Source organism: Tyto alba, unplaced genomic scaffold (genome assembly GCF_018691265.1).
Source record: "Tyto alba isolate M040663 unplaced genomic scaffold, T.alba_DEE_v4.0 Super-Scaffold_29, whole genome shotgun sequence".
In the NCBI taxonomy this organism is placed as follows: Eukaryota; Metazoa; Chordata; class Aves; order Strigiformes; family Tytonidae; genus Tyto; species Tyto alba.
Window position 1 is genome coordinate 3580136 of NW_024881303.1, and position 23892 is coordinate 3604027.

The window sequence follows — 23892 nt, forward strand, 5'->3', positions numbered from 1 at the left end:
AAATTGTGCCAAGGAGAGTATTTTCACGCTCGCCGTGCCACTGGGCCGTGCAGCTCATTGCTGTGGGATGCTGCTGGGCCCGAGAAAACAGCCAGGCTCAGAAAGTGCCCATCGCCCTCCTCACAGACCAGGTGGGTGCAGGGGCTTCACCTTCTCCCTCTCACGCTGCCCACGGTCAGGCTGCCTCTCGGTGCTTTATGAACATAAAACATTTTGCCTGGGAGTTTTGGCTGAACAGCACGTCCTGTATTTTACCATCAGGCACCAAGGCACCTCAGCCAGCTCCCGGGGGATGGTTCCTTAGGGGAGATCATAACGAGATCACTTCTTGCTGGAGTGATACACTGGTTCATTGGTGCAGAACAGCACCCACCCCTGCTGAGGCTTTCCTTTATTTCTCATCATTAAAAAGACTTAGAGAGTTTTACAGGCTTTTAAAACTCCTTCAGGTAAGGGCATTGGTACCTAGCAGGAGATGCAGGGATTTATATCTTCATAGGGTCATGCAAAACATCACAAATTAGAATAATGAAGTGGGATCATAACAGAGCATGGTGGCAACTGGGGAGTCAGAGATGCCCAGTCCTGGGTGCAGCAACACACACTTGAGGGCGGGGTCCCAAAAAACCCAGAGGGCAAAAGAAACCCCACCTAATTGTCATTTTCTTGGAAATCCCAGAAGCGCATCCCTGTCTGCCATGTGTGGAATTTCAGATGGATCACCAGTGTGACCAGTGACCCTATTAGATGCCAGTTTTGGGGCTCTGGGGAAATGCTTGGAAGGCAGCCAGAGACCACAGCCATGCCGAGTACCAGGCTCTGGTGAGGGATGCTCACTGGAGCATCCAAAATGATGGATGCTGCAGCTGAACCCCCAAACCCGCAGTTGAATCCCCGAACAGAAGCCTCCAGATGACCCAATGGGCTGATCCTGCAACCACCCCTGAACCCCAGTGGTTTTCCTAGGCTGGGTTTTCTTGCCCACGTGTCCCTCAGAAAACTCCAAGCCTGGGAGTGGGAAGCAGATCTCATGGGTAGCTTAGCTCAGATGTATTTAGGCACAGGCCCAATACTATGGAATATTTGGGTGCAGGTTTCATCTGCTCTCCTTTCTCCTCTTAAGCACATTGTAAAATTAATTGAGCTAAGTGTTGGAGTGAAATAATTGCCCCACCTTGGAAAAAAAAAAAAAAAAATTCCAGACAAATTTTTCTTTGGAACATGTAGAAATAGGACTTTTTAGCTAGTCCAAAACTCTGAGACATTTTGAGTATGCAGTTTGCCAAACCATGTCTCGGTTTTGTTGGCCATTGTAATGGGAAATCTTCTTGCAATCGCCATGTCTTGGGTCTCTCCCACTACCTGTGTGCTCTGTGGTGGCCGTGGCTGAGTGTAAACGTGGCAATTCACCCCAAATCGACTGCTCATGGGTCAAAATTGTGAAGCATCTTCCGGGAAACATCTCCTCCTTCTGGAGAAGGTCTTACTGGGGAGGTCCACCAGCAGTCACCAAAATGCTATTCCTCCTTTGGGCAGCACATTGATTTTTAATGTAATTAAGAACTGTTGGGGTCTTTCAGCCATGTGCGCCCAACAGGCATGTGGCCTCCTGAAGAACGTGTGTCCAGGAGCCCTGCGTGGGCAGAGGGACCAAACGGCCAGCGCTTTGTGCAGAACAGGTGAATGGGTTCTCTGCAATTAATAAAAACACGAATATAAATTGCAATGATCTCCACAGCCGAGTAAAGGAGGCAGTGATGCAGAAAGATGAAGAAAAACAGACTAGTGCTCTGAGGGTTGATGAGGCACTCAGGATTTCAGTGGCTCTTGCAGGGTTTATTAATTAGGGTGATGTTTTTCTATTAATGTGAGCGAGCAAAAGGGTCTCAGAGAAGATGAAGCAACAGGGCAGATATGGATGTTTTTGGTGTAGGGGCCAAACCAGAAAACTGGGAGGGTGCTGGCACAAGAGGGTTCAAACTAACTGTGCCTTAGAGTTCTCAAAAAAATCAGATTTTTGAGGGCTTTTTATTTCACTATTTTTAACAAAAGCTCTGAAAAACGCCTTGTCTGGACCCACCCAGAATTGCTCGTGGGACCAGCGCCGAGTTTATGCTTCTGGCGTCAGGCTCGCTGTCCCTTTTGTGCAGCAATTTTTCTTCCCACTGAGGTCAGCCGCTGAACAGAAAGCGCCAGTTGTTTGGAAGCAGAAAGCCTCATGTAGAAAAACATCCAAATGTAATGATTTGACACTGCGAAACCTTCCCTCCCACCCTGGCCTCGCTTGGGGCTCTGGATGGAACATCTCTGCTGCTCCCCAGCCCCCTCCCATTGCAAACCCACAGCTCATCCCTGTCTCCCCGCTCTCTTTGGGCCACGAAGCCACCCAGGACTTTTGTGACCAGCACGGCCACGCGTGCCCTCTCATCACAGAGATAATGCGTGTTCAGTCACGGGTCGGCTCACCAGGAAACCCAGTGGGTTGGGTTTTGTTTTATTTTTTTGGGGAAGCGAAGGCGACACCTTGATTTTCCCTCCCCAAGCTGAAAGCAGATGTTTGCCACGCTTGGCAGGTACTACAGAGCCACCCGGCTGGAATTCTGACAGCTCGGGCAACGCTGCGCAGAAATTGTCCGTCCTCGTGGAATAATACAGGGCAAACGATTCCCAGCCCATCTGTTTGGTGGCTGGGGGTGAGACGGGAGGTGAGGGGGCACAGGCTCTGCTTGGGCTGCGCGGGGGCCGGGGACATCCCCCCACCCGTTCGCAGGGACGCGGTTTGCAGTTGGCAGCGCCCCTCGCCGCGCACCTCCTCGCTCTGGAGCCCGTTGCAGAGGCAGAGGGAGCTGGTTTCCCACCTCCGCATCACGTTGGATTTGTTCTTCCCCCCCCCCCGGGGTTGCATTTGCAGGTCACTGCCCAGTCTGGCGCAATCCTCCTGAACTGGTCTTGCTCCTTTCTCTGCGGGGACAGTCCCAGTTGATTGCAGGCTTTCTCCTGGTGGAGCTGGGCGTAGATGTTATGCTGCCATTAAAGACCTCCTGGCTTCCTTCTCTCCAAATCCTAGTGAGCCATGGGCAGGACAAACCTCCAGTGCGTTGGCATGAACAAATCAACCCCTTGTCATCCCTTGATGCTCCAAGGGAGGCTTTTCTGCCCCACACTGCTGCTTCACACCCCATGCTCCTATCTTGCCTCCTTCTCATCCACAAGAAAGCGACGGGAGGAGATGTCTCCTGGATGGATTATCATCCTGAAGTGACTTGGAGGTTGCAGGGCCACCAGCATCCAATGACCCTGCCCAGCCATGCTTCCCAGAGCACGCATTTTGCGGTTGTCTCTAGTTTATTTTTTTTTTTTCTTTTTAACTACTGCCTTTATCAGCTCATTTCAGTGTTGCAGCTTTCCCAAGTGGGAACCTTCAGTGCTGCCTCTGCTCCCCATCACAGCTGGAGCCACTGACCCTCTGTGAGTGGGACAGGCCCCTCCGTGCCACGTGCCTTTGCCCCGTCACAAGCTGGAGCCATCTGGCAGAGGCTGCTGGGGAGCTCAGGATGCTGGGGAGCTCAGGATGCTGGGGCTCTCGTGAGTCTCTGCTGATCTCCTGGCCAAAAGCAAACTGGGGAGCTCATCCTTCCTGAAGCCCTCCATCTCCATCCCCCGGCACGTGCCACTTCTCATGGTACCTGCCATGTAGCACACCTCTTCTGCAAAATACATGCCAAGATCTCACAGGGAAACCTGGAAGCCAGACAGAAAAAATTAGGGAAAAACTACCTTGGAATGGTCTCCTTGATTGCATTTCCATCATCCTCCCATACCAGCTGCAACCCAAAGGAGAGGAGATGTAATAAACTGTTTAAAAAGTCATATTTCAAGTTAACTAACCTTTTCTGATGCTCCGGAACAGCCTGTGCTGGGCTGAGCTGGAGCCTTGGAAGAAAAGTGAAGGGTTGTTCTTGCTCGGTCTGAACTGGTTTGTTGAGTCATCCTCTTAGTTAATACCTGGCATCGGCACAGCACGCAGTCCTGTTGGTGGGGAAAAACACACTCAGGGAAAGTTCAAGCCGTTTGTGCTCCTCCAAACAGTGGGGAGCAGACAAAGACTGCTTGTTTCGCAGGTGGGGGAGAGGAGTGAGGAAGAAGCAGGCGAGGAAGGGGCGAGGGATGGTGGGACGGGGCTGTCGGCCTGGGGTGGAGAAGAGGTGGGTTTGGGATGCCGGCCCGCGGTGTGCTGCTCGGCCCCAGCCAGCCGGGACGCATTTTTGCAATGCTTGAGCTGTGTCAGGAAGAGGCATTCCCCACGCCCGAGGGGTGAGGGCCTTGGTGGGGCAAGACGAGACAAAGCTCAGGTCTCGGTTGGATGGGATGAAAAGGGGTTTGGGAGGGATGTCGGGTCCCCATCAGTGGTGCCGTAAACGGGGAAAAGCTGGGATGGGAAGAGGGTGGCCGATGCAGCGGGGGCGGGCAGGCTTTCTCAGGCAGCGAGGTCAATGGATGCTCCGTTGGTAAAACATCTCAGCGGCGAGGGGAGGCTCGAGTGTCCCTCGCTTGCCTCAAGACCCCCTTCCACTTGCCTCGGTTGCCTCATCCCACGCAAGAAGAGGTGGTGGGAGAGGAGCAGCCGCGGAAGGACCCGTGGCCGCAGTCACGCCGCACGCACGCCCACGCTGGTCGGGGCTGTGACGAGACGTGTGGCACTGCGTCGGGCAGGCCAGCCTCTTCCTCCTCACCTCCACTCCTGTCGTCAAAGGGTGGCAGCTAGGTAAACACCTCCTGCTCTGCTGGCTGACTTCTAGGGCTCTATTAGGAAGGCAAAACTGGTTTAATTAGGGATGCCTTCAAGCAGGCCATCGAGCAAGGTGCAGGTGGGTCTCCAGGGAAGATATATTAGCTTGTACTATGGAGCATCAGAGAAACTATTAGCCAAATGTGATCTAATAAGCAAATAAATACTCTGCAAATCAACTGCAGCACTGACAAGTTCATGCATTTACCCATTGCCCTGGAACTGCTCAGGGCAGCGAGGTTGGGTAATTTTTCTTGCCTCAAATTCAAACCAGTGTTGCTATATTAGGAGCAAATCTGCAAAAGCTGTGGGAGGAAGGGGAACGGCTCCGTGAGCAGAGCATCACACCAGCAGTTCTCCTGGTCACCCCATGCTGCTGCTCCCCGGCCCCCCGTGCTCCTGGACAAGGGCACGTGTTGATGACCAGCTCTTGTCCTCTGCTCCATCCCCTTCAGCGTGACTGTACCCCATGGGATGAATACAGCAAACCATGGTGAACGCTGGCTGGGCAGGGGCTAATATAAATTAGCCCGTAAAACCATGCCACTGCACCTTATATTATCTTTATGTCTATGTTGTCCCTCTCATCTCGACGTCGCTGATCATCTGAGTCAAAGTCTGCAACAACTTCCAGGCCAGGTTGGAGACAGAGTGAATCATAAAAATAATTTTGCATTGGCCTGCTCCTTGCATATTACTAACCTTAAATCCTTACTCAGCTGTAAGCAAGGTTTCCACATTTAAAAGGGGTGCTCTTTTTTTATCCCAGTATGCTTCGCAAGTAAGCCTTCCCCAGTTGACTCTGTTGGGAAATGAGGCCGTTGCGTAGCTGTGAGCATGCACCCAAATTGTGTTCACAACAGACTTTGGATTTAACAGCTCACAGAAAAAAAGAAATCACGAAGCGAAAACTGTTCTCCTGGAAAATGGAAAGCCAATTCCGAGGCAATCCAGAGAGTGAACGATGTGCTGGGAAGAGACAGTGACCACGAAGCCATCGGGGCTGCACAGGGACAGCGGGACGGCTTCGATTGCTCCGCGGAAAGAGTCTGCCTGGTGCATCTCGGCTTGTCTGCTTGGGGAGGGTCAGTCAGCGACTGGGGTTTCCCTGCGTGGGGATTAATTACAGCCTGAGCCACCAGCCCTGCATTTTGGAATGGGCACCGTCTTGGTGGAGAGGTTGTTATCCCTGAGGCAGGAGGGCTGTGCTGGGAGGACGCTCTGTGGTGTATTGGGACCACTGGGTTTGACTTGAACTTTGGGGCTGCTGTGGGGTGATGCTGGACCTGTTGCTTAAGGGCCAGCCAGATGATGCTGTGTATGGGGGGAGGGGAAGGTCACCCTATCAAATAACTCCCTTTTTGGGGTTATTCATCTGAGCAGCTGGCTGGAAGGTGGAGTGATCCCCCTTTTTAATGCAATATTTTCTTAAAATTTTTATTATTTTTAAGTACCCTACAAAAACAAACAAAACACCCTCCCGCTGGTTTGGGTGTGCTCTGCTGCGTGCACAGGGGATGCCACGCACCACTTCCCAGCAGTGATTTTGCAGCAATCTCCCGATTATGGGTGAAAAGGCTGAGGGGTGACCAGCACCCACCCTGGTGGAACCCCCAGGAGCAACGTTCCACTTCACAGAGGCTTTTTGGTGGACAACTGTCTGCCGGGATCTCCTTGCCAGTTTTCAATCCTTTACTGTGGGCTTTATTGATGCTCTTTCTCTGCCCACTGAAGCTTACATGCTTCTTGCTTGTGCCAATTTTCTCTTTTTTTTTTTTTTTTTTTTTTTTGTGGCTCTGTGAAATGGTCCAGCTGGACAAAACCCTGCTAAAAGGAGAAATCATTATCCAGCATCTCCCACTTTCAAGGCTGTGGGTCCTAGCAAGGTGTTGAGTTTCTTGGGGCCTTTTGAGTAGCTAAAGATGAGATTCCAACGCGCTTTACAGCAAGGAGTGACAGGAAGCAGGTTCTTCTGGTTAATTAAATGGCTGCTTTCCTGGGTTTTCTCTGAAGTCAAAATTGCAACTTGCTGCATCGCAATGCTTGGTCACCCACGGTGCGAGTCGCTGGAGGGCTGCGGTGGTGTCTGCAAGGATTTCCAGGGCTTCAGCTTCCTTCTGCCCTTTGGGACAGCCCTTCTCAGAGCCTGTGGCTGCCCAGGTTGTTCCTTGGCTTTCGGGGAAATTTGTCGGCAAAATGGTTTATAAGGAAGTCCCAAAACATCTGTGCTTCCAACCTTGACAGGGCTTTTCTCTTTGTGTGCAAGGGAGTCAAGAAGCCGGCAGCGGAGCGTGACCGGCTTGCAAAGGAAGGTTTTGCCTTCTGGTTTTTAGACCAGGACCAGCACAAAGCAGCCACGGTCCCCACGAGCTGTGGGACGGGAGCCCCTGCTACGGCCACTGAAGCCTCCCAGGGTGGTGGCAGAGGACACCACCCCCAGTGACGGAGCCGCGGAGGGAGATCAGCCGGCCCTGGGAGAAGCTCTCTCCCTCTCGCCCCAGGGTGGCTTAATTATAACCTCACTTTAGTAGCTCAGGGGCCCTTTGATGTGGGGAGTGCCCCAGCCCTCGTGCAGGTATCTCGCAGAGGAGATGTCTCCACATCAGCCAGCCGTCTAGACTCCCTGTGCGGAGAGGACCAGCTGGGAGGGTGTGATTCAGCTCGGCTCGCAGCCCACAGCTGCATCCCACCCAAGGTGACTCTTAATAAAGTAAGTGGCGATGAAATTGCAGCCCTGAACGGAAGCCACGGGGCTGCCAGACACACCCGGGGAACCCATCGGTGCCCCGGGCACCGGGCGAGCTCGGCACAGGCAGGGCTGGCAGGTTGCTCTGCCTCCGACGGCTGCTCCTGCTCCATCAACACTTCCACGGGCTCCCAAATTCAGTGCACAGGCCATTTTCCTCACGTCCCAAATTATCCCTTTGCACATCTTATGCAACGATTAGCAGTACCAGCCCGGTGCTGGCCAAGGGGGTGTGTTTGTCCCCCAATTCCCCGGGGCTGAACGTGGCCTTTGAGCTCTGCCAGCACCACCTCGGGCGTTTCTCTTCACCGCCAGCCAGGGACAAGCCGTGCCTGGGTTCTGCACAATTTGGGGTGAAACCAAGACTTAATGGCAGCATGGGTGTCACCAGAATAGCTGTTGGCAAGCAGTCAGAGTAATTAAAGTCCATTTAGGGGAAGGAGCTGCCTTTCCCATGGCAGGAGGCAGCAGCTTCCTGCACTCAGATAAAGTCAGGGAGGAAGGCATGGACATTGTCACAGATACGGGGACGCTGCTCGTTAGATGCCTTTGAGGGAAGAACCATTGTTTGTTCAGTTAACTGAAAATAAAGGACCATTTCTTGGGGAGATGTGAGTTAATGGCATCACTAGTCTGTAAGGACATCAGCTGTATGGTCAACGGAGCTCCTCTGGCAGCGAGCAAGGAGGAGTCCTGACAGCACCGGTGAGGGTATCCAACACAGGGACATGATGGCAAATGAAAAATAAATTAAGAAACTGTGTCCTGGGTGAGCTCCCTGTTAGGGTATGCATTTTTTCTGTGTGCTGCAGAGGCCCCAGCGCACTGCAGCTTTGCAAGGTCTCCCATCACCAGGGAGCATGGTCCTGCTCCCTTGGGTACCTCCTTTTTTGGCTTTCCCATCTCCCTAAACCCCTGTCTTTGGGCATCTCTGCTGGTGTCTGGCAACCATAGAGTCTCTGGGTTGGGGTGTGCCACGCAAATTCCCTGCCCATCTGGGTGCTGCTCCCCTGAAATAACTGGCAGGATTGGACACCCCACCAAGCTCCTGGGGGGCAGAGAGGAGCTTACAAAAGACACTGGGCTACCGAGGCTTAGCTGCTCTCTTGATGTTCTCCAGGTTCTCTGGATGAGTGTCTGGGAGCTGCTTCCAGACTGTGTTGAGGTGGAGAGCTGGTGTGGGGGCCAGATGCAAACCTCACTGGTACCAGGCTGGGGAGATCTAAGTATCCAGAAGATGAAGCTCAATTTGGAGGGTCCAAGGCCAAGAGGTGGAGGATCTTTGGTGCTCTGCACATGCACCCACACCCTCAGGCCTGTTTCTGGACATGAAAAATATACCTGACCTAGGTCTAATGTTGGTGGTGTCCTCCTCAGCCTCTCAGGCCAGTGTAGCAACTCCTCCATGGCCACCACCATGCCAGGGGATATTTTGGAGGCCCCCATTTCTCAGCAGAGCAGAAGAAGGGCTGATAATTTGGCCAGTGACAAACAACATGCTCCCCATATCCAGAGAAGGGGCAGACTGGAGTCCCTCTACAGCTGGCTCCTGCACTCGGCGGCACCTTCCCTACTTGCTTGGTGCTTTTCCCACTTTTGATCTTAAGAGACAAATAAAAACACCCAACGAGCAAATGACACCATTCCTTCCCAGCCCTTCCCCACCATCTGCAGCACGGTGAGGGCACATAACTGCTCCCCTGCAGGTCCTGCAACCATGATCTTCGGGAAACTGCCGCGGCCGGAGGCGAAGACCGAGGCTGAGCTGCTATTTCTTCCCCCAGTCTCGGTGGGCTTTGGGTCTGGTGTCCCTTGGCCACGTGCCTTCTGCAGACCGGCCTTGCAAGAGAGACCAAACCCAAGTAGACTCTGGCTTTCCACGACTGCCAGGCTTTTCCTGGGCAAAGGGCTCCATTTTCCTCCCAGCCTGCCCTCGGAGGGTTGGCTCAACCCAGATCCTGACTTCTGTCTCCCACCACTCGCCGCTCCCCCGATAAAAAGCCACGTGAAATTTATCTTGCCGTCTTTCATTAAAATAAACCAATTAAGCAGTGCTCAGGAACCTCTGATCTGGGCCAGCTTGGTCAGCCGGCGTATTCATGTTTCCAAAGCATCTTCTCACTCTGCTTACCCTCACATCAAAGAGAGCCGGGGAGCAGCCCCGTCCTTGGAGCGCTTCGGCAAAGTGTGTCAGGAGATTTGGGAAACAGCTGATTTAATGCCGAGGAAATTAGTAACCAAATGAGTTCTTAGCCAAATGGCTCCTCTTCTTGATCTTGGGAAAAGTGGTGTTTAAATTCTCTATCTCATGGTTTTAGACTCAGGAAATGTGATTACACATCTGTCATTATTTTACTCTTCTGTGTTGATGGCTCATATTAAACAAACCACATTCCTGCATTGCTTAGTAATCTCTGCTGTTCCCTTTCCTCGCTGAGGAGACAAGTCCCAGCTTGACATCAATATACCTGTTGATCAGAGCTCCAGTGTTAACCAACCGGCAGAGCTCTGTAGACACCAGCTGCGGGCAGCGTTCGCACCACCGGCCACTTTTCTCCTACTCGCCGCAACTTTGCATCCCCCTTTTTTCCTAACCATCGTTTGGCCGAAGAGCGGGAAGAGCTGGGAGAGATCCACACACCTCTGAGATCCATGTGTTTCTCAGAAAGGTGCTCGAGTCTTCCCCCGTCTTCCACCGAGCAGGTAAGAACATGCGCTTTGGGGTTGGACCGCAGTCAAAAAAGGGTAGGTCCCTCCAAGCAGAGCACAATTCCCAGGGATCCTGGTGCCTCACCAGCCCGGGAGGACACGAAGAGCCCTGCACTCCCACCGGCTCCCACGGGATGGGCTCCCACCAGCTGCACAGGAGGAACCTGCCTTGAAGCGTCCCACCTCTGCAGGGACGCTGAGTTTTTTTCTCTTGGTGGCTTTATCTTCCAGCTCTGCCGAGATAACCCCGAGCTCGCCATGGAGATGCTGGAGGAACCCGACTTGTAGATGTTCCCAGCACCAGGTAGGAAAACGAGTGCCTGTTTTTAATGGTGTTGGGCCGCGGAAGGGAAAGGAAAGGTGGTGCAGACGGTGACGTGGTGCTGGAGGGGCCATCTTAGGTGGCTCCTAGCTGAGACGTGGGGCTGCAGTGTTGACTTAGAAGTGCATTTCCATGTGTTTTACCTGTGGTTTGTGAACGGTTGTAAATGCCTTTCAGCTGCTGGAAGCTCAGCAGGGGATCTCAGGGCAATCATGGTGTTATCAAGCTTTGTCTTCTCCTGGTGAGGACACAGTTGGCCAAGCGTTGGCAGCCGTGCCCCTCGGGGCCGCGTTTTCCTTTATCACAGCATTTTGGCACGAGGGCCGTGCCAGGAACAGTGCAGGTCCCTGGGGATGCTTGTGGAGGACGGTGCTGTCTCGGGAAAACCCCGAGCTCCCAGTGCAATGCCGTTCGGCTGGATCTGCTCGGTTTTCCCTCAGCCTTCGTTGTGCGATCCCCAGCAGTTGCCTGCGCCAAGGCCTAAATTTCTCCTGTCCTGTCAGGTGCCAGAGGGGTGGAGGGGATGTGCTCCCGGGCCACAAGCCCACCACGTTTGTGCTGGGACTGATTTCCGTGGGAGAAGTGAGGCTGGTGCAGCATCACCCTCTTCTCGGCAAGGTGCCTTGGAGACGAATCCATTTGGTTTAAAATAACTCCTTTTGTTCTCCGCCATGGGAGATCCCAGAGCATTTTTCTCCATCAACCCCTACAGGAGAAGAAGGGAAGGTCCCGGTAAAGGGGGACCGAAACGAAATGGTGGTGGGAGTGGGAGGGCAAAGCTCAGCGTGGGCGAGGGGACCACTCCTTGCCGTGGGAGGCTGGGTGGATGGCCTGGGGGCCGCCGGAGGATTGCCGTCCCTGGGCACCTCTGCTCCCACCCGCTGCACCCCGGCAGCTGGGAAGAAGCAGATTCCCTTGGTGCAAGGCACCGGGGGCTTGCTCTTCCCCCACCCACCCACCCAAGGGTGCTTTGGGGAGTGGGTGCAGCGCTCTGCCTTAGGGTCAAGGCGGGGGTGATGGCGGGTCCCTGGTTGCTGCTAACAGCTCAGGCACGCGCTAGAAATGAGCTGGGGTTGCAGGTTGCTGGATTATCAAGCTGCGTGTAGCTTTGAGGTTTTTTTATATACATGGCAGCCGTGCCTTGGGTGTTTTTGGCAGGCCCTCGGGATTGCCCAAACCATCATGACATAGAGAGCCGATGCTCAGACTTCCTTCTGGCCATGGGTATCGGTAGACTGGGTGTCTTGTTGACCACACCATTGCGATTTCAACCCCGCCTTGAAAGACTGGTGGCAATGGGGGATTGTCCTGGCTGCCCCATGGGGACCCCCCCTTGGGCAGGGGGGCTTGCCTGGACACGGTGCTGGGGCCAGGGCAAAGGATGGGGCACCCCACGGTGACCCAGCAGTGGCAAGGAAGGGATTCCCCCAGCGCAGTCCTGACCCACTCTCCATGGCTGCCCAGGAGCCAGTGCCACACTGTGCCAGACCTAGGGCAAGATGAGGTCTTCCTTGAGCTCTTGGGTCATCTAAAAAAAGCCTGAATGAGGAACATGCTGTTTCTTCTGGCCTGGTTTCACCCAGGGACCCCATGGGGAGGAGGCAGCAGCATGGTGCTGGGGGGTGCGTTGGGTCACCCAGTTTGGGGACGGGAGTTTAGGAGCACTTTATGGCTCACCTTATTGCTTCTTTGAAGGCACCTGCGCGGTGTGAGGTTGGCGCCGATGTTGGAAAACTCCTTCGGACCCGGCGAAACACGGGGCCGGGCGCTCTCAGTGGGCAGAGCAGCTCGAGAGGAACGCCTGTAGGACGGCTCTTTTTAAACAATTAAGAGCTTCTCCGGCTCATTTCCTTCCATGCCTTCACAGAGGAAATCATCTTAATTAGCAGTCTTAGTGAATAATTAATTTCCTCAAAATTTTCTGATAGCTTCTTTATAGCGAGAGGAGGGCCCGAGCTGTTCAGGTAAGGCACAAGCTGCCGCCGAGCAGCTCTCGGCACGGCCACGGCTCTGCCTGTCAGCCAGTGCCCCCAGACCCCGAGACCCATTTGCTCCCTTATGGGTGCTGGAAAAGGCTGAAAAAATGGTGTGAGAAGGAACCAGGGTCATGGAGCTGTTTTCCAAGTGGTTTTCCGTCCCCTGCATCCCATGGAGATAAATGCAGCGTATCGATGCCTTAGCAGAGCACGGACATGTGGCCCTAAATCCTGCTGCCCTCCTTGATTAGCCAGTTTATAGACAGGGCTTCGAGTCTCCCTAGCCGTAAAAATCAGGTTTATTTTCAGCTTTGCCTCTCTGCTTTTAATAACAGGAGGGTCTGCTGTTGTTTAGACCTGAGCAGAGAGACTTTAATTACTACTTCTGTGCCGAGAAGGATGTAAATATGGTCTCGGGGAAGCAGCGAGGGTTATTAAAGCGAAAAGGCTGTAATTGCTGTGCCCCTCCCTCTCCATCAGATTTTCCTCTCTCTCCGGTTTGGAGAGGACCGGCTGATCCAGTCAGGCTGTCTCTGGCCATGGGTTGCAGGCTCTTCCCCGGGCAGCCCGCTGGCAGCACCCACCCCAGTTAGGGCTTCTATCAGCCCAGCAAGGATGGAATTGCCTTTATCCAGGCAGGAAAACGCCGTAGGATCCCTGGGTTTTTGGCATGGCTGCCCGGAGATGTTTGCAGTTTGAGGAGCAGGATAAGTGTTTTGGGTGGGTTTTCCTTGGGGAGATCCTTTTGCAGTTAAAGAAAATTCCAGCCCAGCTGTAAACAGCCTCTCTTGGATGCAAACAGTCTCATGTCTTTTTTTTTTTTTTTTTTTTTAAACTCATATCTTTGATTTCATTTAATAATGGATGAATTATCAGAAATATGTGCTGGCAGGGAGCCCGGGTTTTGTCAGGAGGTGAAAGACTTCAGTCTTTAAGTGGTTGAAAATATTTTTTAAAAAAAAAAGAGAGCGAGAACAAAATTAAAAAAAAAAAAAAAATAAAGTAAGTTTGTGCCAAAGCCTCCGGGAGTGGGAAAAAACCAACTCGACTGCACAACATTTTTTTTCCTCCCTTTTTCTTCATGCCTGTGCAGAGGGCAGGATTTCTCTCACCTAACTCGGCTGCCTCAAACCCAGCGTCAGCTAAACCCAGTCCCCAGTGGGTTGGAGCGGGGAGATGGGAGCTCTGCCCCCTCCAAGGAGACCCGTCTCCTCTGAAACCTCCAGCACAGCCCCTCAGGAAAGGGGGTGCAGATTGGTGACGCCCCCCCCCCCCCCCCCAGCCTTGAGGGATGCTCTTGGCCGCCTCTAAACCCGCACCCCTCTCCTTGCCACGCGCCCAAATAGCGCGTCCCCCTGCCATGCCCACCGGGGCAGCAGCACCCCGGGGGGCAGGGAGTGGGTGGCGAGAGGGACCTTCACCCCTCGGCTGGAGCCTGGGGGGGGGGGGGGGTGTGAAGCAATCGCACCCAGTCATCGGGCAGGAACGGGGCGAAGCCGGGGCGCAGGGGAGCGGAGGGGAAGGCAGAGCCTCCCCGCCGGCGTGCACCGACATGCCGGGCGGCACCGGGGCTGCGTCCCCGCCGGGTGCCCCGCTCGGTAAAGTGGGCAGGGTTCAATCCATCCCTTCAAAGCCATCTTTTTGGTCATACCGCTGGCTCTGGATGCATTTGCCAGCTTCAGGGTCGCTATTTGGGATCCCCACGGCGGCGGTCACGGCATCTTCTCCCACGGCGGCAGTGGCTTTGGCTGGGCGGGGGGGGGGGGGTGGATTTCCCACCCACCCTGCTCTTGGCCAGTTTTAAGGTGAAAATAGGGGGGCATCCAAAAGGCCTGGCTCCATCCGAGCTGCTTGCTCCTGCCGGCGAATCTGGCTTCGTTTCCCTCGAGAAAACGACTTCTCCCCTGCAAAGGAAGCGGCGCCTGGGCGAGGCGGGTCCCCGCGGGGATGCTCGGGCCCCGGCAGGTTTGGGTTGGGTGCCCGCAGCCCGGCCGCGTGGCCGGGGCAGGAGATGCACCCACGCCAGATTTCAACCCACTCTTTGCAGACTGAGTCAGAGTGAGTCAGCCCTCTGGCTCGCTCTCCTGCTGCCCCCGAGCCAACCCAGCACATTTACTAGTTAATTAGTTTTCATTTCCTCCTCCTCGCTTTCCTTCCCTTTGCAGGGAGCCCTCTCCCTCGTCTCACCTGCCCCTCTCTCAAAGCAAAGAGGCAAAGCAAACCCCCGTGCTCAGGGGTCCTACACCCCACAAGCACCCCCAGCACCCCCTCCCGAAAGCATCACCCTTGGGCTTGGCTTCCCACAGAGAGGCCACGGGACACCAGCTCTTGGTCCCGTGTCCATGTGGTAGGTGACAGGAGGGACCCACGCTGCTCCGAGCAGCTTCCTGGGGTCTCTGCCAGCCTTTTCCCCTCTGAGACCCACTTTTAGTCCTTCGAAGAACCCCAACAACATCAGGTTTTAAGTTGCTTTTTCTGGCCATTATTTTCTGGCCCTTCTCAGCACGCCTATTTTCCAGCACGAGGATGCTGGCCGAGGAGCCGGTGTGCCCTGTCATGCAGGAAGAGTGCAGGCTGTTATTTTGGTGTCCCGACGAGTTATTAGCAGAGAGGGACGTGTGTTAAGGATTGCAGGGAAGAGGAGGAATGCTCAGTGGCTTTGCAAACAGCTTGTCCGCAGGGCTGGTTTCACTCCATTTCCATGCTCTTGTCTGCTTTCGAGGGGGGGTTATCCCTGGGGAAGTGGCTGAGCAGGGCTGTCACCCATGTGCTGGGTCCCACAGACAGGGCAGGTGCCTGGCTGAGCCCTGCACGTCGGCCAGCCCCGGCCTCCCCGTGAAAACCTGGGCTTTAGCTAAAAACCTGATAAAACCCAGGGTTGGTTAAAAAAAAAAAAAAATGCAAAAAAGCCCCTCCGGCTGCTGGAGGAGAGGGTCTGTCCCCTGTGGGGAGGGGGATGTGGATGGGGATAAGGATGGGGGGTGGGGATTGGGAAGGGGAATAAAGGGATGGGGATGGGGAAAGGGAAGGGAAGGGAAGGGAAGGGAAGGGAAGGGAAGGGAAGGGAAGGGAAGGGAAGGGAAGGGAAGGGAAGGGAAGGGAAGGGAAGGGAAGGGAAGGGAAGGGAAGGGAAGGGAAGGGAAGGGAAGGGAAGGGAAGGGAAGGGAAGGGAAGGGAAGGGAAGGGAAGGGAAGGGAAGGGAAGGGAAGGGAAGGGAAGGGAAGGGAAGGGAAGGGAAGGGAAGGGAAGGGAAGGGAAGGGAAGGGAAGGGAAGGGAAGGGAAGGGAAGGGAAGGGAAGGGAAGGGAAGGGAAGCACCCTCCTGCCCACGGTGCAAGGGCTGCCTGCAGTCCTGCCTGCTCGCTGGCTCGTCCAGCTCAGCTAATAAGCAGTTGAGCTGTGCCTCAGCTTCCCCAGCTGGGTGGGGAGGATTTTTCCAACACCGAGGGTTTGAAACTGAGGCATAAGAAAGCAGACGGGAACATGCAGGTAATTTTTATCCCTGTGAACTAAGCAATGTCATTTCACTTGGAAAATGCATGAATTTTCCTGCTATTTCCTCCCTGCCCTTTGTTCTTCCTCATCTTGTTTCACAGTACAAAAGGGAAAGAGAGACCTGCAGGAGCTGGGCAGTTTTAATGGGGTATATTAGGTCTGATGGGTAATCATGTCCATCTCTATCTTGTCTCTGATGGAAAAAAAATCTCAATTTCTTTGGCTTTGCCCATTAAAGTTTAATTAGTTTCAATGCAAATGATTTGTCAAAGAAACAAAGATTTTTTTTTAAGAAGTTCATGCATAGCCTGGGCAGCAAAGTGTTTATCGAGTTGTTCCTCTGAGGAGGGTCTGCTCAATGTAAGGCAAAGGGTTTGGGCAGAAGCAGGGAAAAAAGTACCTTTGTTTTTTTCCCAAATAGCTTTCCCACTCTGTGAAAGATCTCCCTGAGCACTCAGCAGCATCACGCAGCCAATTTTACAAGAGACTTACATTTTCCTGGTCTCTGGGTTTGCAAACCTATCGCTGGGAATTGCCCAGACTTGGGAAAAATGGGGCCTTTGCTGGTTTTTCATGTTCTTTGTGTAAGTTCACATGCTGGGAGATCTGATTGCAAAACCAGTCCCAGAGTCAGGGAGCCAAAAGTGCAGGTGTTCACACTGCACTCAGCATGCCTCTTCTCTTTTTTTGGGGTGGTTTCATTTCTTTATCTTGCTTATGTTTCTTAAAGATGCCTCTTTAAGCCCTGAGCAAGACTTGCTGGGCAGCCAGCAGTGTTAGCAGAGCTGATGCAAACTATCTGCTCCCCCCAAATAAAAGAGAATGAGTAAGGTGGGAGCTCAACTTTGAGCATAAGAAAGTAGGCTGCGCTACGAAAGAGCACCTCGGCTTTGCGTCCCGATGAATTTAAGGCAGTCGAAGGGCTCAGTGTTGCTGAGCAGAGGTCATTACCACCGTGGTTTTTATTTACTGCATGCCCAGGGGACTCCAGTGCCACAGCTGGTCCCACTGGGACGGGGCTTTGGGGATGGAAGGGAAAGGACCGGTCCATACAGCGCTGCCCCATAAAGCCCTTGGAAATAGAAAACCGAATACATGACGCCGTGTTTCCCACCCTTCCCCAAGAAACCCCCACGTCCAGCGTTTCCAAAGCTGCTGGGGGACACCAGGTTGGCCGTGTGCTGCTTGTCCAACTTCTCCCCAGCCCCTCACAGAGGGGTGCAGGTACGAAGATGCTCGGGGGAAGCCGAACCTCGCCGCTAACCCCAACCTCGGGCACGTGGGTCCAGGACGTGGCTCACCCCCAGCCCTGGTGCCTGGGGCACGGCACCCACCGGGCGAGGGGCGGCCGGGCAGCCTTCCCCCGAGGAACCAGACACTCCCAACGGCAGATAAAAGGGATGGCGCTGGCTGCCTGCCCGTGGAAAGTCCCAGCTCGCTCCCCGACGCCCAATCTTCTCACCTCGAGCTGTTTGCTGCCATCCTCTCCCCGATTAGCATAAGCAAAGCGAAGCGGGCTGGATGCTGTCTGCAAGCTCGTTTTTTCGGCTGCACTAAGCTCCTATTGGTATTTGAGGCTATTTTTAATGCTCTTTCCTACTCCGCCGTGCCACCTAAAGCATTACCAGCCGTGACGAGGCCAGCCTGGCATGTCTCGGCTCAGCCCTGCCTCACAGCTGTCACCCAGCACGGGGTCAGCCCCAAAAACTCCCGTGCCAGCCACCCCCCCCGGGCTGGTGACTCCTCCTGGGTGCTGCAGGAAGAATTACCTGCTTTGATACCCCCAAACACTCACTTTTCCATCTCACAAAAAAAAAAAAAAAATATATATATATATATATATATATATATATATATAATCCAAGCTCCAAAACATCACTGTACTTAGAAGCAAATGCAAAGGCATTCAAAAAAAAAAATTGAACTGCAGAACTTTCATAATGCATTTGCATAACGCAAAGATATTATTAATTGCCAATTAGCTGTCAAGCAGGACTAATGGCACCCGGTGCAGGTAGAGCGAATGCAGCCAGCCCTCTGCAACTGGAAAAACACCCGGTGCTGTATAATTAAATGTGTCTTCCACGCTTACCCCACCCGACTGGCCTGGGCACCGCTGTGGGAAGCTTCCCACACCAGTGCTGGGATGGGGCAGTGCTGGGACGGGCTGCTGCTGGTCCCCCGGGGCGTGTTATCCTTTCCCCATGTCGCTGGGATGGCCGGGGATGAACGCATCCCTCTCCATCGCGTGCGGCGAGTGAGCTGGTGGGGGTCAGGAAGGAGCAGCACAAGCCCCCGTGGTGGTAGGGAGAGTTTTGAGCAATCGCTGCGGAGGGTAATTGGGGTGTCTGATGGACAGGGGCAGGACGAGGCGCGGTATCGGGTTAGGCTGGGTGTGAAGCCCAATGCAAAGGAGGGCAGGCCTGGTATTTTTCATGCAACAGCTTAAGATCCAGCCCTGTCATAAACACAAACAGGGGAATGTGATAAAGCATCCGATCCTGCTCCACAGGTAGGGTTGTTTGTTGAGCTCAGTGATGGAGAAATGGAAAAAGACCTTTTCTGCCTTGGAAACTGGCCTGATTATACCTGAAAAACAGGGATTTATCCTTGGAAAAAATATACTTCAAGCATTATTTTCTCTGCCTTGTTTATCTGATCACCTGCTAGGATCACCGGCTGGGCCAGTGCCCGTCTGCGGCTGCATCCCATCCCCCTGAAGTGCTAAGAAAGCCTCAGCCAAGGGACATACTGCTTCTTGGCTGTGCTGTGAAAAGGGGAGAATCCCCACCGTGGGTGAAAGCTGCTCCCCGCCAGGCTGGGTGCAGCAAACAGGGGGTCCCACCGCGGGAGGGACCGTCCTGCCCCAGCCCCCTGCGCCCGTACCAGCACGAGAAGGCTCTCTGTGAAACCTGAAAGCAGGAGCTCTGATGGAGCTGACAGAGCCCGGCAGGTCCCCGCTGGGGACACCCACAGCCTTTTGGCACCAGCACGTCCCCACCGGCCTGGCTGGTCGGATGAGGGGGTGTCGAGGAGAGTCAGGGACAGCCTTCGCCCCAGGGACAGCCGCCCTGCCAGCTCCAGGGGATGCTGCTGCTGCTCTTTCCTTATGCACGGAGCACGTCATTTGGGGCTTTCTGATTTTTTTTTTTAGGTTTAATTTCGGAGGCTTTTTGGCTTGTGGGTGGTGAGCCGGAGCGGCTGGTGGCAGGGCAGCCCCAGGGACCCCCAGGCTCACCAGAGCCCCGCGATGCTGGTTGGAGCCATCGTGCCCTGCTCTCAAAGGCCAAATCCTTCCCTTCTTCAAGGTTAATCATGGAAGAGGGTGGGGAAGGAAGGCAGAGCTGTGGAGAGAGGCTGTGCATGGAACAGTCATCCTACCCTACAGCCCGGGGGCCGAGCCAAGGGACGAGGGTCCCAGCAATGTCATGCAATGGAGCTGGAGGCTGCTGCGGGGAATCCGTGACTATCCGATTCAGCCAGCCAGGGCCAGCCTTAAAAAAAGGAGATGCTGTTTCACCAAGCTGTGATCTTGGCTGTGGGATGCTGGGGTGCATGCAGGCTCTCAGCCCACCTCCAGCTTTTCATGGGGGCTAGCTGGGGGGGCGGCGGGATGCCACGGGAATACAAAGCCACGGGAATACTTCAGCTCCGCAGATGCAAAGTGCTGGCTCAGCACAGATTTCCCCTTATTAATTAGGCTACGGGGCAAAGCAGCACCTCTCTAATCACCGGCGACGTGATAGGAGCCACTCGGCCAGCCACAAGTGTGTGCTGAAGGGTAAATCAGGGGAGGGGGGGGGAATGCGCTGCCTTGCCGAATGCGATGGCAGGAGGGGTGTAAATCAGGGGGATCTGGCGTGGGGGGGCTCAGTTAATCAGGACAGTTAGCTTGGGGGCCACCCCCTTCTTCTGCAAAACACCAGAATGAATGAACCCCATCAGTGCGAGGGGTTTAGGGGCTGTGTTTGCACAGGGAAGGGTGCCCTGCGCCGGAGACAAGCGTGGCTGGAGATAAAGGAGGTGTCTGGGCTTTGGAGCAGGACGGGGTGGGTGGGTGAGCGGGATGGGAGTTACTGGGTGGGATAACACAGGACACCCAGTCCCTCCGCCCCGCGTTGGAGGGGATGGCACCGAGGTCACGGCAGGCGAGCACCGGGAGAGCTGAGCTTGCCCCCAACCCGGGCAGGTTCCCAGAGGATTTTAGGAACCTGCTCAGCTGAGTTAGAAAAGCTCCAGTATTTCCTAGGCGCAAAAGGGCAGGTGCTGGGGCAGAGCTGGTGTCCCTGCTGGGGTCCCCATGGTGCCACTCGCAGCCAGCTCAGCCCCGGGCCAAGCAGCACTGGGGGAGCAAACAGCAGCTTTGCCACAGCCTGTGGGTGTGCAAAGGACAAGGGGGGAATCAGCTTAATCCTGTTTTTCTGTTATACTTTGAAAAAAATATATCTATATTCCAGCAGGCTTTCCCCTGCTCGTAAAGCCCCTCCTGGGGTTGCTCCCCGAGGGCGTCCCTGGCCCCAGGGATGGGTGATGTGCTGATGTTAACACCCTGCTTTCCTCTCCTGCTCGCCACTCCAAAGCCGAGAGTGCTTCTCCAAAAGCCCCAAAGAGCAAAAATAAATACGCTAAGCTTAAATACAAGTGCTGACAAAGCAGTCAGAGCTGGCAACGGTGCTGAAAGCAGAGTTTCCGTGAGGGTGACAGCCCTGTTTCCCAGTCCTTTCCTGGGATGCCCCCAGCATCCTTCACCCCTTCGCCTTTGTTTGGGTAAAGCCTTGAGCAAAGAAATGTTGGCACGGGGCAGTGTTGTGCAAACAGGAGCCACAGCAGGGCTGCATGAGAAACACCTGGGATTTCTCCCCCACTGCCCATCACCGGCTTCCAGGCACTTTATTTTTAGTATTTTTCTAAAAAAAAATATAATTTCATTGGAAATAGGTGCCCTGGGGCGCAGAGGCTCTGTGCACGTTGGCACGGTGGGAACCACCGTAATCCTCACCCCTGCCTCCAGCTCCTGGGATGGGTGAGAATCAAGGCACTGCATTTCATGTCCCTGCATTAACGGGTGTCAGCAATCTACTCTGAACCTGTATTTCCCAGGGATTTCTATCTGGATCATAAACATTCAGAGGAGGGGAGAAGGTAAAAAATAATAATAAAAAAAAAAAAAAGAAAAAAAAAATCACATTAAAGGAGGTCATAGTAGCCACAGCTGCTTTTGCTTTATTGTGCTCGTATAGCTCATAAACAGCTTGGGTTTGCAAAGTGAAGAGCACTCGGGCCAGCGGCATGGTGCTGGCTCCCGCTGCTGCCATGGGCTGTTAGCAGCCCCCCCTCCCCCCAAAACCTCCTGGGGATTTTTAGGGTGTCATGAAAACGCGAGCATGCATGAGAGCAGAGCAGGGTTTTGCTGATCGGGGCTTGCACCGCTAACGCCCTGCCTGGGGGGCACGGGTGCTGCGGTGCAAATCCACCCTCCGCCAGGCGCGTAGGCGAGGGCTGCAGCACCCAGAGTTGGGGTGGGACCCCAAAAAAGGGGTAGGAGGGGTGACGGGGTGGCGAGGGGATGCAGGATTTTTGAGGTGGCCCAGCTGGGTCCCCAAAGCCATGGTTCCTCCCTCCCATCCCTCACTGGATCCCAAAGGCAGCGTCGGTGAGCCGGCTCTTTGCCTCCCGGTTTGCTTTCGTGAAACCAGAGCCTGGGCTCCCACGGAGCACCCCGGCTTCCTTCAGCCCAGGGGCGACCGGGGACCCCGGGGTGGGAGGGAGGGGTGTTCTCAGGGCTCTGAAAACCAAATAAACTCCCTCTTGGAGTTGTAGGACCCAGGTTTGGGGTCAGCATTGGGTCTGCTCCTCCATCTGTGGGATGCCAGGGCACCCACAGCACCCGAGGGTGGGTGGCCTGGGCACTGCCTTCACCCCGGGGCCTCCCATCCACGGTGGTGGAGGATGCTGGAGGAATCCAGGATGGAAAACATCGGGGCCTCCCGGAGCAGGCTGGTCCCCGGCACATCTCTGAGCCCAACCCGACCTTGGTGTGTCCCCCCGATCCATCTGGGTACCCCCACCCATCCCGGACACGAGGGGAGATGATGGCATTTCAACCCCGCGTTTTTCAGCATTTTTTTAGCCGAGCCCTGCCTGCGCCCACCTTCCCACGCCTCGCTGTGTGTGTGTGGGGGGGGCTTCACCAGCTTCCCCGGGGCGGGGGGACACACACATGCTCTTTGGGGTAAAATAACCTCCTTGGGTGGAAAGCTGGGGTTGGTCATTTTGGCGTGGGGCCGTGCCCGCGCCTGACTCACCGTTTAAACTCGTCCTTTGTGCGCTGGAACCGGGAGTCGCATGTGCGAGCTGGCAGGGGAAACCCACAGCCGGGGGGGGGGGGCCGCACAGCTGCCGCTTCCCCGGGAAATGGCATGTCTGGGAGACGTTTCCACTGAAAATTGCCCTTAAAAGCCAAACAAAACGGTGTTTTTCTCTGCGGCGGGTGCTGCAGGGGACGGAGGTCCCAGGCACCCTCTGCCTTCACGCCAGACGACGGTCTGGTGGCAAACAGTATTTGAAAGAGCGAAGCCACCGTCCCCCAGCCCCCCCGCTCGCCTCTGCTGGGGCGGGGAGCCCCCCTTTGCACCCCCAAAGTGGGTTTTTGTGCTGGAGGGGGGGTACCCCGCGGGGTGGGAGAGCTGGGGGGGGGGTGGTGGCAGGGATCCCGGCACGCTGGCACGAGCTGCTGGCAAAATCGAGCGATGCGGGCATTGGCAGGGGAGGCGGCAGCTGCAGGCACGGGGGGATTGCTGAGTTCCCTGGGCTTTACAAATATACGTGTGCGTGCATGCATATATCTAGACGTATATACACATGAATGTGCACATGCATTGCCTGCAAAAGGAGTGACCCTTGGCAAATACACTGAAATAATGCACCGCAGTTTCGCAGCCCCTCCAATGCATTTGCTCCCCTGCCGTAGATTTACAAGGACACTCTCAAGCCTCTGATACTAATAATAAGTAAATAAGGAAATAAATAGGTAAATGAAATAAGGAAATAAATAGATAAATAAGGCATTTGCTGCAGCAGCAGTGGGATATTTGCAGTCAGTGGCTAAAGCTGTGAGGTTTCAAGCCTTTCCTGGGGGTGGGGGTCGGGGAAGCAGACATGGTGCCCCGCTCCAGCCTCCCCCATGGGTGCTGGTGCCCTTGGTGGTGACACCTCTCTGGTGAGATGTCTGGGGGATCCGGCCCAGGGTGCAAACAGCCCAGCCAAAGCCCGCGGTTGTTTCTGAGCTGGTACCCCCAGAATGGCTTTTTTGGCCCTGGGGGACGATGGTGCAGAGGGGGGATCTCCTTGGGGTGCAGGCGGAGGTGAGATGGAGCGAGGAGGGGGTGAAGGAGAGGCACTGGGTGGAGGGGAGAGAAAAAAGTAGGCGGCCAGAGAGAAGGGACGAGGGGCTGCGAGGACCCCAGTGATGTGTCCTGGGGAGCTCACCTGCAGCAGACTGGGTCCTGCGTGCCATTAATTAACTACAAAGAGATTAACAAGCTGTTCGTGGGAGCCGGTTAGATAAATATTAGCCAAGCTACGGATCCTCGTGGAGGCCTGCTCAGTCCATTTCTTTAAGATCAATTTGCATTTGGTCGGGCGTTTAAAAGATGCTGTGGCTGCTTCAAAAAGCAGAGTGATGGCACAAATCCTGCCCGGCGCCGCCGGCACCCTTCTTGTGTGCCACCTGGTTTAGTCCAGCCCCAACACCCTGGCGCCACGTCACTGCTGGTGCTCGTGGGGGATTGTTTTAGGCTGTGACGGCCGCTGTGTCGGTGACCCCGGCGGGGAGCGGTTCCCAGCCCCGGCTCTGG

At 54.8% G+C, this 23892-nt stretch overlaps 1 protein-coding gene across 1 annotated transcript in view; it reads left to right on the forward strand.

Annotated features, from left to right (window-relative positions):
- Positions 1 to 9959: 9959 nt before the first annotated feature.
- The window catches only part of LOC116962163 (FERM domain-containing protein 6), a 37470-nt gene continuing 23537 nt past the window's right edge, over positions 9960 to 23892 (forward strand). The window contains exons 1-2 of the mRNA XM_042799266.1: positions 9960 to 10238; positions 10476 to 10548. The gene's annotated coding sequence lies outside the window, so the exon portion shown is untranslated. The remainder of the gene's footprint in view (positions 10239 to 10475; positions 10549 to 23892) is intronic.